Here is a 16,668-nt window from a genome sequence, read left to right as displayed (position 1 = left end):
TTTATTGCTTTAGAAAGCCATTGACATGTCTGACACATTCCCAGGTACAGTATTGAGCTGTAATCCTTTCGGTTTTTATTCACCAACTCCACTGCACTCATTTCAAAACGCCTCCACCATGGGAATTTCACCCGGCTCTCAGATATTATAGCAGCCCAATCTGGATTTGTTTGTACACGTCTCGCGTGCTGGAAATATAACACTCCCTCAACAGAGAGGACGGCCATATGACCTTGCATGATTAGAAAGATGACCCGGTGTAAATAAACCATAATTGAATTCTTTTTTAGGCCTGAAACGTTAATATGCTGGCTAGGGCTGAGTTATCTATCTGTTGTTCTATCAGTCGATTTGTCGTTCTATCATACTTTCTATCTATTGAATGTTCCATCTATTCTGTTGTTCTATCTGTCATACTATTTATTGTACTATATCCATCTATCTATCTGTCTATTTATCTATCTGTCCGTCCGTCCGTCTGTCCTACTTTCGTTCTATCGTACTTTTTATTGTTCTATCGTACTTTTTATCGTTCTAACATACTTTTTATCGTTCTAACGTACTTTCTATTGTTCTAACGTACTTTCTCTCTATCGTTCTATCTATCGTAGTTACGATCTATCGTACTTACTATCTATCGTTCTGTCGTACTTACTATCTGTCGTTCTATCTATTGTACTTGCATCTATCATTCTTTCTATCGTACTTGCTATCTATAGTTTTATCTATCGTTCTATCTATTATACAATGTACTGTTTATCGTACTATTTATTGTGCTATCATTCTAACTATCATTTTATCAATCGTTCTAACTATCCTTTTATCTATCGTTATTTCTGTCGTGCTATCCTTCCATCTACCGTACTATCCTTCCATCTACCGTACTGTCTATTGTTCTGTCTATTGTGCTGTAGTTCTGTCTTTCATACTATTTATTTTGCTATCGTTCTATCTATCGTGCTATCTTTCCATCTATCGTACCATGATTTTATCTATCATACTATTTATTGTGCTATCGTTCTATCTATCATGCTATCGTTCCATCTGTCGTACCATCTATCGTACCATGGTTTTATCTTTCATACTATTTATTGTGGTATCGTTCCGTCTATCGTACCATCTATCGTACCATGGTTTTATCTATCATACTATTTATTGTGCTATCGTTCTATCGTACCATCTATCGTACCATCTATCGTACCATCTATCGTACCATGGTTTTATCTATCATACTATTTATTGTGCTATCGTTCTATCTATCATTCTATCATACCTTCTATCATCCTATCTATCGTACTATCGATCATATTATCTATTGTACTATGGTTCTATCTATCGTACTATTAATGGTGCTGTTATTCTATCTATCTTTCTAACTATGGTTCTAACTATTATGCTATAATTTTATCTGTCGTACCATGTACCTTTAATCGTACCGCCTATCATACTATCTATCGTTCTGTCATATTATTTATCATTCTATCATACTATCTGAATCCTGAATCTATCGTTCTGTATCCTGCGTGTTCTGTTTTTTATGAATGGCAATCGTGCAAACATGTTTATGTGAATTAGTAAAACTTCTCTTTGAGATTAGATCTCATTAGGATTATTTTCCTTCCCAATTCACAAATAATTGAACTTTTTTTTAAGCAAACAATCACTTAATTTTGAGTTTTTATATATATATATATATATATATATATATATATATATATATATATATATATATATATATATATATATATATATATATATATATATATATTTTTTTTTTTTTTTTTTTTTTTAATTTTTTATTATTTTTTTTATTTTTAGCATTTCTTATGTTATTTCATGTGTATAGTATGTATCTTGATTTTAAAAATATTTAGATATTTGGATTGAAAAAAAGACGAAACTACTTAGTTTTAATTATAATAATAATAATAATAATATACTATTATTATAACAGCTCAGGGATGAGCTTTTTTGAATAAACGGTTGAAAATTAATGCTTTAAAAAAATCAGGTTTATCAAAAAAATAATCGACAGATTAATCTATTATTTAAATTATCGTTAATTGCAGCACTAGATAGAGCATAATATGAAACAGTGTACTATTTATAAATACAATAGTCAACACTTGAAGTGGATCAAAAAAACAAAAGGGATGATGTTCAGCACATTTAAGAGCATTTTAATAAACACTTTTGAATAAATGTTGACTGCTATATACATGTAATCATACTGCACAGCCCTTATGTTCCTGTACCATGTCCTAGCCCTGCTGGATTTCTGATTAAACAGATAGAAGTTAATCAATAATCCACTTTTAACTCCCCTGATCTGTTGCCTTGAATGGATTACAAAGTCAAGCGGCTGGAATCCATTAGAATCCACTGATAATTTGACTGTACATTGTGAGTAATTACCTGGCGCATATCACTTCAAAACAGCCCGAGTGCTCATTAATGGGGCTTGAGAGGAAGTCGGCAGCAGCTCTTCCTCCCGCTCTGAAACCCACTCCTGGTTAGTCATGGCACTATCGCTGGGCGCTCTGCTGGTATTTTTGGCACCGCGTTCCTCCCTCCCATGATGCTGCCGAGGTGCTTCTCTGCAGGATGTGCTGCTGTTAATTGGTGTGCGAGTGTGAGGGAGACTGTCTGTGAGTGATATTGGGTGTGAGAGAGAGGAGGAGAAAGTTTACAAGAGTGAGGTGAGTGAGAGAGAAGAGGAGAGATTGAGATTGCGTTAGTGAATGTTTGTTTGTGAGTGCATGTGTGTGTTGAAAATTTGCGAGTGTATATTAGTGAGTGTGTGTGTGTGTGTGTGTGTGTGTGTGTGTGTGTGTGTGTGTGTGTGTGTGTGTGTGTGTGTGTGTGTGTGTGTGTGTGTGTGTGTGTGTGTGTGTGTGTGTGTGTGTGTGTGTGTGTGTGTGTGTGTGTGTGTGTGAAGTTTGAGTTCACGTGGGTTAGTGAATGTGTGTGTGTGTGTGTGTGCATGTGTGTGTGTGTGTGTGCTAGTGAATATTTGGTGTGTGCATTAGTGAATATTTGTTTGTAAATCAGTGCGTGTGTGTTTGCTGAATGTTTATTTGTGTGTGTGTGTGTGTGTGTGTGTGTGTGTGTGTGAGCGCGTGCGCATGTTTGTGAGTTAGTGTGTGTGTGTGTGTGCGCGTGCGTACCTGTTTTTGTGTGTGTGTTAAGTTTGAGTTCACGTGGGTTAGTGAATGTGTGTGTGTGCATATGTGCGTGTGTGTGCTAGTGAATATTTGGTGTGTGTATTAGTGAATATTTGTTTGTAAATCAGTGCGTGTGTGTGTGCTGAATGTTTATTTGAGTAAGTGTGTGTGTGTGTGTACATGTTTGTTTATTTTTGTGTGAATGTTTAAGTGATTGTGTATGAGTGCATTTGAGTGTTTGTGTGTGTGTTAGATTTTGTGTGTGAGTCTGTCTGTGTTCGTGAATGTTTGGGTGTATGTGTGTGCATGTTAGAGAACGTTTGTTTGGATGTGTGGTTGTGTGCGTATTAGTGAATGTTTGTGTGTGTGTGTGTGAGTCAGTGTGTGTGTGTTGGTGAATGTTTGTTTGAGTGTGTGTGTGCGCGTGTGTGTGTTGAATGTTTGCGAGTGTGTGTTGGTGAATGGTTATTGGGTAAGTGTGTGAGTGCTTGTGTTTGTTTGAGTGAAGGTGTGTGCGTGTGTGTGTTGAATGTATGCGAGTGTGTTTTGGTGAATGTTTTTGAGTGTGTGTGTGTGTGAGTGCATGCGTTTGTTTGAGCGAGTGTGTGGGTGTGTGTGCTTGATTGTTAGTGAATGTTTGTTTGGATGTGTGCGTGTTTGTGAATGTTTGTTTAAGTGTGTGTGTGTGTGTGTGTGTGTGTGTGTGCTAGTGAATGTTTGAGTGAGTGTGCTTGTGTGTGTTGAATGTTTGCGAGTGTGTGTTGGTGAATGTTTATTTGTGTGTGTGTGTGTGTGTGTGTGTGTGAGTGAGTGCATGTGTTTGTTGCGAGTGTGTGTGTGTGCGAGTGCGTGTTTGTTAGTGAATGTTTGTTTGGATACGTGCATGTTAGTGAATGTTTAAGTGTGTGTGGTTGTGTGTTAGTGAATGTTTGTTTGAGTGTGTGTGTGTCAGTGAATGTTTGTTTTAGTTGTGTGTGTGTATGTTATTGAATGTGTGTCAGAGCATATTTGTAAGAGAGAAACTGTGTGTGTGCGAGTGCGTGTTTGTTAGTGAATGTTTGTTTGGATGTGTGTGTGTGTTAGTGAAGTGTGTGTGGTTGTGTGTTAATGAATGTTTGTTTGAGTGTGTGTGTGTGTGTGTGTCTCCATGTTTGTGTCAGTGAATGTTTGTTTTGGTTGTGAGTGTGTTTGTGTTCGTGAATGTTTGGGTGTATGTGTGTGCATGTTAGAGAACGTTTGTTTGGATGTGTGGTTGTGTGCGTATTAGTGAATGTTTGTGTGTGTGTGTGTGAGTCAGTGTGTGTGTGTTGGTGAATGTTTGTTTGAGTGTGTGTGTGCGCGTGTGTGTGTTGAATGTTTGCGAGTGTGTGTTGGTGAATGGTTATTGGGTAAGTGTGTGAGTGCTTGTGTTTGTTTGAGTGAAGGTGTGTGCGTGTGTGTGTTGAATGTATGCGAGTGTGTTTTGGTGAATGTTTTTGAGTGTGTGTGTGTGTGTGTGAGTGCATGCGTTTGTTTGAGTGAGTGTGTGGGTGTGTGTGCTTGATTGTTAGTGAATGTTTGTTTGGATGTGTGCGTGTTTGTGAATGTTTGTTTAAGTGTGTGTGTGTGTGTGTTAGGGCTGCACGATATTGGAAAAAAATGACATTGCGATATTTTCTTCCCCTGCGATATATATTGCGATATTATATATATATATATATATATATATATATATATATATATATATATATATATATATATATATATATATATATATATATATATATATATATACTTAACACTAGGGCTGTGACGGTCACCATGACAACCGCGTCACCGCGGTGGTCATTGCCACCTCGGTTGTCCATTGCCACCCGCCGTAGTACGTGAAGTCACGCACTTTAAAACACAAATTACTGTTATGTTGCCAAGTATTACATATCTGATAGAATATAACATTAGGCGCGATTCAGCAAGTTCAAGTTCAACCATGAATCTTGTTAGAATACGAACTCTTACATCTGGGAACATTTTGGATTCGTGCCGACCGAGAAAGGTGAACGAATCAATTTGGATTAAGCTTTTTGTATGGGGGTTTTAAGTAAAGTGTGTTTTAATATTCACTGCTGAGTGCTGAGAGTCCAAACACTGAGGAGCAAATCCATCGATACGCAGATCCACGGGTCCCGAACCATGCAAGCTAGTGGCGATTGACGGCGAGGGAAAAAAAAGCCATGTAGGCTTAATCAACTCCTGTCTTCTAAACGCAGAAGCCCAGCTCAGCCAGGCATGGCAGAGGCATTTGCAAAAATGGCCAGATACAAAAGAGAAAGTGATAAATGGAAGACATTGACGAGAAATTGAGCATAGGCTATTTGGTAACTACTTAAGAACGCGCCGCTCCGCGTTGCGAGAAATGCGGGCGGCGGAACAGAAGGAGAAGCCCTCTCTCGCATGGTTGTGAAAAAGTAGCCTGTCTGTGCATTATCGCTACAAGCACACCGTCTGACAGTGTATTGCTGGAAACATTATAACTCCATTCTTCACTTAAACCGGACAAAGTCAACATGTTAGTTTTTCTGGCAAATAATTTAAAATATGACTACAAAGGTGGAGAGAAACTACGCTGTTTTTTTAAACATCTGACTTATATTGTTACTAGGTTAATATTTTCTTTTTACTTATAATTATTAATATTTATATTTTTATTACACTGATTAGTAAAGTGCCATTTAGACTATTTGTTAAGTTCTTAAAAATGTAACGTTTAATTGTTGTTATTATTATACAGTTTCAAGCAGTTAAAGTAATGTAATATTTAACTACAATATTTATAAACAGTTTTGTGTTGTTTTATTAACGAAAGTTCAAAAATAAACATGTACGTTTATACGGATGTTTTATTTATTAATATTAAATTCGGTTATTCCTTAATTTTTACATAAAATGTAAATTAACTTAAATAGGCTACATTATTTGTTGATGTACGAGATCGAGGAACATGTTTGCCAGTAAATAATGTTCGCACCACTTAAAAAACAAAACAAATGAATAACTTGCGAAAAGGATGCAATAAAAAATGCAAGTGCTTAATCATTCTTCACAATCGGATTCGTACGTGCAATAAGCCGAGGCTATTGCGCCGACAAGAACAAGCCCTAAAACTAAGTCTAGAGAGAGAATTAATACTAGTTAATATTAATGATTATAAACACGAACTGCGTTGTATGATAAACGCATCACAATGATGTCGTGATCTTTGCTGAAGAACTGATATGTTATCGCCGTCTCCCCAGCCAGGTTTTCATCTGCTTTTTTCCCCTTCTTCTGGATACAAACAATAAAGTATCAGCGCCAGACCGTGGTTTAAATTATATTTTACTCTCCTGATTTCTTTTCTTTTCATTAAAAAATAATTAAATGTTTAAAATTTTGTATTGCATAGCATATATTTTTAAAGATTATCATTCAGCCTACCTGCAGCGCATGAGGTTGTGTGCTGGGCAAATCCCCTTTACTCATGCTACCCATTTCATTTATGACACTGTAAACTTGACTTGGCAGGCTGATCATCTTTAAACTCAAAAGGTGTTTTTAACTTGAGACTGCATGCTTCTGCATAATGTGATGTTTCTTATTACAACTGTTAGCGGTGTCAAAATGAAAGCAAACATTAAAAAGGGTTTTGTTTTATCAATTGTATAGTTTAGTTTTAATAATAGCTAATGTATATAATAAATTATAATATCGATTATTGTGTAGACTACAGTGTTCAACAAAACAATTTTATTAGATTACTCTAATAGACCAAATCCCTAACTGAAAAACTAATGTGAAAATGACAGGCAGTTGCGTCTTTGCTAAAATTAATTTAACGACAAATTTCTTTTGCTTTTTTCCCCTTTAGAGATCAAAAGAGCTGTATTTAAAGAATTATTTCACTAAAACATGAATTGAATGCCCAGTTCTTTCCCGTGTGAGTTTAGTGCGCCTCCGCCGCGTCTGCGTTTTTAAGGTTACAGGTGCACCCTGACCTGACGCGGGGACCAGATCTCTGTATTGCTTTAATTTCTCAATTTTCATAACTGCATTGCATTTTCATATGGTAAAATATCAAAATTTATGCTCTGAAAGTAGTAGGAATGACGGGAGTGTTAGTAATTAATAACAGAAAGAACTTTCACTTTTGAGTGAACTTCTGTCACGTGTTATTTTAGTATGATAAAATAAACAAAAATAGTAATGCTGAAAAGTATTTTTCGCTCTGCCAAGCCTTCTCTGTTGCTGTATAGAGAAGCAGCCTGCTCAGTCTCCTTACCCCAGCCCCACCCCCCCGCCCACCGACTCCTGAACGTCTCACTAACTCACTCACTCACGCGGGCATGCACTGCGGTCTCATGAGGAAACGCAGCTTTTTGATATAATGTTTTTCTTGTTCCCAAATACAAATAATTTATCAAGTATTGTTTGACATAAGTATTCGTAAAAACACTCTATTCCTGCTTTTCCGAATACCGTATTCCGGTTCGGCTCCACCCATAATATATATATAATTTATTATTATTATTTTTTTTTTTTGCATCGCACCCTCCTGCGATGTGACTATCGCGGATGCGCACATCGCGATTTCGATGCTGAAACGATATATCGTGCAGCCCTAGTGTGTGTGTGTGTGTGTGTGTGTGTGTGTGTGTTAGTGAATGTTTGAGTGAGTGTGCTTGTGTGTGTTGAATGTTTGCGAGTGTGTGTTGGTGAATGTTTATTTGTGTGTGTGTGTGTGTGTGTGTGTGTGTGTGAGTGAGTGCATGTGTTTGTTGCGAGTGTGTGTGTGTGCGAGTGCGTGTTTGTTAGTGAATGTTTGTTTGGATACGTGCATGTTAGTGAATGTTTAAGTGTGTGTGGTTGTGTGTTAGTGAATGTTTGTTTGAGTGTGTGTGTGTCAGTGAATGTTTGTTTTAGTTGTGTGTGTATGTTATTTGTAACCCAGATCATAAATCTAGGTCACTAATAATCATTTTAGAAAGTATTATTATTATTATTTATTTATATTATTTTATTATTAATACTTTAATAATTAGTGAATAAAAAGCAGAAAGATCGCTGTGTAATTAAAGGTATTAACAAATATTTTCGTACCTGAACTTGATTGGAGAAGTGAGCAGTTAGCTCCGCCCCCGCACATGCGACGGAAAGCACAAGCAGATAGTGCCAAAAAGCAAACAAGAGCTAGAGAAGTAGCAAGTTGACAAGCAACCGGGAGAACTAGAGATATAGTGCTAACAAACAACCGAGAACTAGAGAGATATTAAGTTAACAAGCAGTGAAAACTAGAGAGCTGACGAGCACAGGAGAGCTGGAGAGTTAACGAGCACACGAGAGCTGGAGAGCTGACGAGCACACGAGAGCTGGAGAGCTAACGAGCACACGAGAGCTAACGAGCACATGAGAGCTGGAGAGCTAACGAGCAGTCGAGAGCTAGTGATCTAACAACCAGTTGAGAGATAGTACATCAATAGAAAACTGACAAAATAGACTTGATTCAACTTTATCCTTCACTAATTACTGTCTTTGGTGAGTACCAATGCCTTTATGAGAAATTTATTAATATTTTATTGTGAATATGTTGGGTTGTAAAGTGAAACAGTAGTAAAAAACCAAAGTTCTTGTAAATGTTTTCAAAATTACTCTTAAAATTGCTTTTAAAAGAATCCCACATAATATTTCTAGTGTTTATAATTGTGTTTACATCTCTGTAAAATATTTTGTATTGAAAGTACTCATTTCTTAAAGAGACATGCACGCCATGCGGTGCTAGCCTTGCTAACACTGTGCATTAGCAGTGTGATTAGCTGTTATGTTTTATCAATGCACAATTGATTGTAACAGACAATTTATTTAATTTTAACTGGTTTATTTAGATACTTGACACTAATGTTTATTCTGGCTTTGTTGTTACAAGGCCGGGTTTTTTTTTTTGTATGTGTTTTTTTGTCCTCCTCACTACTGCCGGTGTTGTTCTTGGTTGAGAACGATCATCCTGAGATCGTCCTGGCTGAATATTCATATTCTGGTCTGGACTGGCGAGCCATCCTACTGATACGTGCCTGAACTAAGTAAAAGAGAGTGAAATCTGCTGATCTGGTAGGACCAAACTAATTTGTTAAGAGAGTTTTTTTTTCTCTCCTCGTGTTTTCTACAAGGATATTTTTTTATGGGAACATTTTAAATATTTTTTTCCTTGGACTGTTTTTTTTTTCCTTCGTCCAAATTTTTGAAAGGAGACATTTAACTGGACACTTTGACTTCAAACAAAGACTTTATATTGAAAGTTCATCTTTACTTTTAACAAAGACTCTGCTTTTGAAATCTGAAATTTAGGGATTGTTTGGAACTTTGAAACTGAACTTTGCATTTATTTTAATAGCAGTTTGTTGTTGAATTTACTATTCACATTTTCTATTGTATTATACTGTTTTATATTGGTTTTATTTGTTTCTTTTTAAAATCTCAAAAGTGCATTAAGCAAAACAATACAACATATTTTGCATTAATTTATTTGTTGTGAATTATATGATTCATTTATTAATCCTAAAATTAGATTACACTATTATCACTATAAGTATTGTTCTTTTGCTCTAGTGAGTCGAATCTTACCTTTAAATTCTGGTCCAAAAAGAATTCTAATTGTTAGCGTTGGTCTCCGTTATAAAAATACACTAGTTAACATATATAATAGGAGCCACACAAGGGTAGTGTTACATAAAACGTGGCGAGCCAGCCAGGAGCAAAATATACAGCTTAGTGTAATAGTTATAAATCAGATAAACACAATAAGGATAAAACAATTGCGTAAAAATTAGTCCCCCTTCCCTGTGCAGATATTCAACCATGGAAATAGTGAAACACGAGAATGTTAACATCAAGAGGGCAGTCATTGTGAGTGGCTTAACCCATTCTGATCCAGACCAAGAAGTGGAAACCTGCTTAGTCAAATATGGATCTATAAAGCGCAACCTAATTATTGATGATCCCAACTCTGAGTATCACCAATGTGCCATTGTGGAGTTCTCTTGTGATTCTGCTATGCAGCACTTGGAGGGTTTATTGCCTATGACCATCAAAAGTAAGTTAGACACTAATGTGGCCTTTCATGTGCGCAGCTTGGAGAGTGTGTACATGCCTGCAACACATAGCAATGTTACTGAGGCATACTTTGAGAATCTGCAAGCCCTTGCTCAAGACAGTGGAAGGACTCTGCGAGAAGTACTTCACAGTGAGCTGCAAAAAATTTCAGAATTGATGTTTCCAGAAAGTGAATCCTCAAGACCTGAGCCTGAGTTGGAACAGTTTGTGTATGACAGCAGTACAAGAGAACCTAAAAACCCTGCCAATGACAGTACACCAGCACAGTCATCATGTTCTGCTAGAAGTCCTGATGCCAGTGTTGCTGAGACCATTTCCTTTAACATACCTACCAGTGCTTTGAATCCACCTGCAATACAACGAGTAGTGATGGAGCATGTAGTAAAGACCAGTGATCCAGTGCCATCTTCTCATGTGGCTTTTCGTCTAAAAATATTCTCCGGAAAAATTCCTCGCCCCAGCCATGAACCAGATTTTGACACTTGGCGTGCAAGTGTGGATTTCCTATTAAATGACAAGTCATTTTCTGATTTATATAAAACTGGGAAGATCCTTGACAGTTTGCTACCTCCAGCTTCAGATATTGTCAGACATGTCAGTCCAAATGCCCCACCGACACAATGTTTGGAGCTGTTGGATTCTGTTTATGGCTCCGTGGAGGATGGAGATGAACTTTTTGCAAAGTTCATTGGTGTTCTTCAAAATCAAGGTGAGAAACCTTCCACCTACCTTCACAGACTACATGTGTTGTTGAGTACTGCCATTAGAAGAGGTGGTGTGGCTGAGGTCGAACGGAACCGTTGTCTCCTCAAGCAATTTTGCAGAGGTTGCTGGGACAACAGCTTGATTGCTGAGTTGCAGCTGGAAGGAAAGAAAGACACACCCCCTCCTTTTGCTGAGCTTGTGGTTCTCATTCGCACTGCGGAGGACAAACAGTCGCTGAAAGAAGAAAGAATGAGGAAACACCTAGGATTTAACAAACATGCGCCAGTTCCACTTAAGTTACGACCAGCTACTCACTTTCAATCTGTGTATTGCAGCGACATACCTGATATGCCCAATGATGAATCGCCAAGTCAGTTAAATGAAAAACAGAAAGCTGTCAAGACTAAAAACAAAGTTGAAAAATCTGAAGTTGAAAGCCTGAAGAGAGAAATTGCTAAACTTCAAACACAGATTGCTACGATGAAGACTGAGCCAGTTCACAAAGTAAAGAGCAGCCCTAATCCAAGTGAAATTTCTGAATTGAGACAGCAGATAGCTGAACTTCAAGCTCATCTCATTCCAAGATTTCAGAGAGAGCATCAAGAGAGGTCTCTTCCGTCTAACACAATTCCCTTGAAACACCGACCCAAGCTGACTGAGACTGTGATGAAAAATGATCCAAAACCCACCTGGCAACTTAACAACAGACCCCGTCCTGGGTATTGCTTTCATTGTGGAGAGGACGGACATCTTGCGGTTAACTGTGAGAACGATCCAAACCCTCGTAAGGTGGAAGAAAAGCGTTATGAATTAAGAGAAAGACAAGCTAAATGGGACCATCATAATGCCTCAAATCCTAGACATTTAAACTGATGTCCGTCTCTGTTACAGGGCAAACAGAGACTGGAAGAAGAGAAAAATGCCCAAAGAAACATGGACTTCATTCTCATCAGTCTCCATGTTATGAATTGCCTGCTGGATTAGTAGGAACAAGGTGTACTGCCAGCATCAAAATTGAAGGAAGAGAAGTAAACTGCCTTTTAGATACAGGTTCGCAGGTGACAACCATCCCCAAGTCCTACTATGAGAAACACTTGTACAAGCACCCAATAAAATCTTTGGAAAACATATTAGAAGTTGAGGGAGCTAATGGACAATCTGTACCCTACCTGGGCTATGTCGAAGTTAATTTGAAATTTCCCAAAATGTTTCTTGGTGTGGAAGCAGACGTTCCTACTTTAGCTCTCATAGTTCCAGACTTGACCAATATGCCACAGATTCTAATTGGAACCAATTCACTTGATGTGTTATATGTCAACTGCACTCAAGGAAACAAAATTACTCCCAAGTCATCTTGCTATGGGTTTCAAGCAGTAATAAAAGTGCTGGAGAGGAGGAAACGGCAAGCTTCCCTTGTGACTGTGGGGTATGTAAAGCTGAAGGGGCATCAACAAGAGGTGGTACCAGCAGGATGCACTGTAGTCCTGGATGGGTTGGTTCAAGTTAATAGTCCTCCAGCTGGGAAGTGGGTGTCGCTGGAGCCGCCAACTACGACTCCATTACCTGCTGGTCTATTAGTAGCAAGCTCTTTGCACAGTCTTCCTGCAATGAAACGCTTTGCACAGTTACCAGTGGTAGTAAGGAACGATACTCAGTCTGATCTGTTTATTTCCCCAAAATCTGTGATTGCTGAAGTCCATGCAGTTCAACAGGTGATGGAAAGACCATCATCTAAAGATAATTTCGAAGATCAGAAGATTAAAGAAAATGCTTTAAACATTCCAATTGACTTTGGAGATTCTCCTCTTTCACCAGAGTGGAAAAAAAGGATAACATCCCTTTTAAACTCCATGACTGATGTATTTGCATTACACGATCTGGACTATGGTCACACTGACAAAGTGAAGCATCACATTAAGCTTAGCGATGAAACCCCATTCAAGCACCGACCTCGACCAATTCATCCACAAGATGTAGATGCTGTCAGAAGACATCTTCAGGAGCTTCTTGAAGCAGGAATTATCAGAGAATCTGAATCTCCTTTCTCATCTCCTATAGTTGTGGTGCGTAAAAAGGACAACTCTGTGAGATTGTGTATTGATTTCCGAAAGTTAAATTCCCAGACAATCAAAGATGCCTATGCCCTTCCTAATTTGGAAGAAACATTCTCAGTATTGACCGGATCGAGGTGGTTTTCAGTCCTTGACCTCAAGTCAGGCTACTACCAAATTGAAATGGAAGAGGCTGACAAGCAGAAAACTGCCTTTGTATGTCCGTTAGGCTTCTGGGAATTTAACCGGATGCCACAGGGAATCACGAACGCACCAAGTACGTTTCAGCGGATGATGGAACGCTGTATGGGAGACCTCAATCGGAAGGAAGTGCTTGTATTCATTGATGATTTAATAGTCTTCTCAAAAAGTCTGGAAGAACATGAAGCTCGGCTGGTGCAAGTGCTAGAGAGGTTAAGAGATTTTGGACTAAAGCTCTCACCTGAGAAATGCAGGTTTTGCCAAACATCTGTCAAATACCTGGGCCACATTGTATCTGAAAGTGGAGTTAAAACCGACCCACAAAAGGTTGAAGCCCTGAAAACCTGGCCGAGGCCGGAAAATCTTAAGGAGCTCAGATCTTTCCTAGGATTTGCGGGTTATTACCGCAGGTTTGTCCAAGATTTTTCAAAAATTGTAAAGCCTCTTAATGACCTCACCGCTGGGTACCCTCCTCTACAAAAGGGTCGCAAGAAAAAAATGAATGGAACAACTCAGTATTTCAACCCAAAGGAGTCGTTTGGAGAACGATGGAGTCAAGAATGTCAACAGGCATTTGATACTGTAATTGCAAAACTCACCTCTGCTCCAATTTTGGGATTTGCTGACCCAAAACTCCCTTACGTGTTGCACACAGACGCCAGTACCATCGGGTTGGGTGCAGCACTTTACCAGGAACAAGATGGACAGATGAGGATCATAGCATTTGCAAGTAGGGGACTCACCAGGAGTGAATCAAAGTATCCTGCCCACAAATTAGAGTTTTTAGCATTGAAATGGGCTGTTACGACCAAATTCAGTGACTACTTGTATGGAGCTAACTTTACAGTAATAACTGATAGTAATCCGCTAACCTACCTCTTGACATCAGCAAAACTAGATGCAACCAGCTATAGATGGCTGTCAAGTTTGTCTACATTCACCTTCAAGATACAGTACAGAGCAGGAAGTAAGAACCAGGATGCAGATGGTCTCTCTAGGCGGCCACAAGCGGAGATTCCAGATGACCTAGAGACAAAGAAAGAGAGGGAAAGAATTAGACAGTTTACTTACCATCATTTGACAGGACCATCATCTGAAGTACCATCGATAATTGCATCAGCAGAAACTGTGGATGCCATCTGTGAACGACATCAAATTAAACAGGCTTATCATGATCCCGATGTTTTACACCCCTCATTAACTTTAGTAGAGTCCCTAACTGTCGATGTGAGTGCTTTGCCTCAAGAGTTCACACAGGAAGATGCTTATCACTTTTCTGGTCTTCCTAAATTGTCTGAAGAAGACCTGCGTGAAAGGCAAAGAGCTGATCCAGAAATTAGGATTGTTATCCAACAACTGGAGTCAAACGAAAAGCCCTGTCTCAAAACTATTCCATCTGAATTAATTCTGTGGTTCAAAGAATGGAACCGTCTGGAGTTAAAAAATGGCATACTATTCAGAAGGAGAAAGTGCGATAGAGACACAACATACCAATTGGCATTGCCAGCTGACTTTCGTGATGTGGTCTTGAAAGAACTCCACGATGAAATGGGACACTTAGGGATTGAGCGAACTCTTGAACTTGTTCGAACAAGGTTCTTTTGGCCTAAGATGTCATCAGCTGTAGAGCAGAAGATAAAGACCTGTGAACGTTGTGTTCGCCGCAAGACTTTGCCAGTAAAGGCTGCTCCCCTGGTGAATATACAAACTAGCAGACCTTTAGAGCTCCTTTGTATGGATTTCCTGACAATAGAACCAGACCGAAGTGGCACCAAAGATGTACTGGTTATGACTGACCATTACACCAAGTATGCTATTGCTGTGCCTACAAGGAATCAGAAAGCCCAGACAGTTGCAAAGTGTCTGTGGGATCATTTTCTTGTTCATTATGGATTCCCAGAAAAACTTCATAGTGATCAAGGTACCGACTTCGAGTCTCGCACAATTAAAGAACTTTGCAGAATTGCAGGAATATCCAAGATTAGAACCACTCCCTACCACCCAAGAGGCAATCCTGTAGAGCGCTTTAACCGAACGCTTTTGCAGATGTTGGGAACCTTAAACAACAAACAAAAATCAAGATGGAAGGATTATGTCAGACCGCTAGTGCATGCTTACAACTGCACAAAAAGTGATGTGACAGGATTCTCTCCCTATGAATTAATGTTTGGCAGACAACCGCGACTCCCAATTGATCTTGCATTTGGTTTACCTGTGGGTGGACAAAATGAATCACATTCCAAGTATGTTCAAGGCTTAAAGAATCGGCTGGAAGAAAGCTACAGAGTTGCAAGGGAGAATTCTGCAAAGATAGCAGACCGCAACAAGAAGAGGTATGACAAGCACGTTGTCAGTTCCACTCTTGAAATTGGTGATAGAGTACTTGTAAAAAATGTTCGCCTAAAGGGAAAAAACAAGCTTGCGGATAAGTGGGAGCCTGATGTTTATGTGATAACAAAGAAAGCCGGTGACTTACCTGTTTACACTGTTAAGCCTGAACAGAAGGATGGACCTCTGAGAACCCTGCACAGGGATCTGCTTCTGCCTTGTGGATTTCTGTCAGCAAGCACAACAGATGAGCATGTTGAAAGAGAAGTGAATCGAAAACCTAGAACTAGAGCCAGATGTGCTGTGGAACCTGAAGAGTCTGAGAGCACGAGTGAGGATTCAGAGTCAGATCATTATCCTGTAGACCATTACAGCCCTCAAGATTTCTTAGAGATTGAAACCAGAATTCTGTCTGACTCAAAACTTCCACCAGCTCAAAGCCAAACAGCAGTTCAACTACCTGGTGATGAAACCATGTTGGACGACAGACATGCTGTCTATGCAGAATCTGTTGACACAGATACTCTAAACTTACCTAGAATGGCAAATTCCAAAGTACAGGAGGATAATCCTCTCACACCAGATCAACCTGTAGAAAGCAGCTTAGAAAACCTACCTGAGTTTGGAGTTGATTGTGGAAAGGAAATTGCTCACGTTGAAGAGGAACCGAATGTTCATGGAGAATCGCCTAAAAAATCAAGAGGCGAGAATGAAGAAAGTACCAATTTGACTCAAAGAGAAAGTGTCATTATTATAGAGTCTCAGGAGGACCAGAATGAAACAGATGAAATTGAAAATCTCAGACGTCCGAGAAGATACTGTGGACCTCCAAACAGACTTAACTACCCGCAACTGGGAAATCCTCTCAGCTTAGTTGTTCAGTCCTTGTTTTCCAGTTTGAGTACAGCAATTACAAGCTCTTTGGGAGATTCAAATTCCTCAAGAAATTTCTCTCCCACTGAAACCATCTGAATTCCAGGATGCAGAGGGACCTGCATACATTCAAGAGGGGAGAATGTAACCCAGATCATAAATCTAGGTCACTAATAATCATTTTAGAAAGTATTATTATTATTATTTATTTATATTATTTTATT

At 38.8% G+C, this 16,668-nt stretch overlaps 1 protein-coding gene across 8 annotated transcripts in view; it reads left to right on the top strand.

The window, feature by feature from the left end:
- ext1b (exostosin glycosyltransferase 1b) overlaps positions 1-16,668 on the top strand; it is a 177,087-nt gene that overhangs the window by 7,737 nt on the left and 152,682 nt on the right.

The sequence above is a fragment of the Danio rerio genome, chromosome 19 (assembly GCF_052040795.2).
Source record: "Danio rerio strain M-AB ecotype USA chromosome 19, GRCz13ab, whole genome shotgun sequence".
Classification (NCBI taxonomy): domain Eukaryota; kingdom Metazoa; phylum Chordata; class Actinopteri; order Cypriniformes; family Danionidae; genus Danio; species Danio rerio.
The sequence above is the reverse complement of the archived record's forward strand: the minus strand, read 5'-3'. Positions and strand labels throughout refer to the sequence as shown.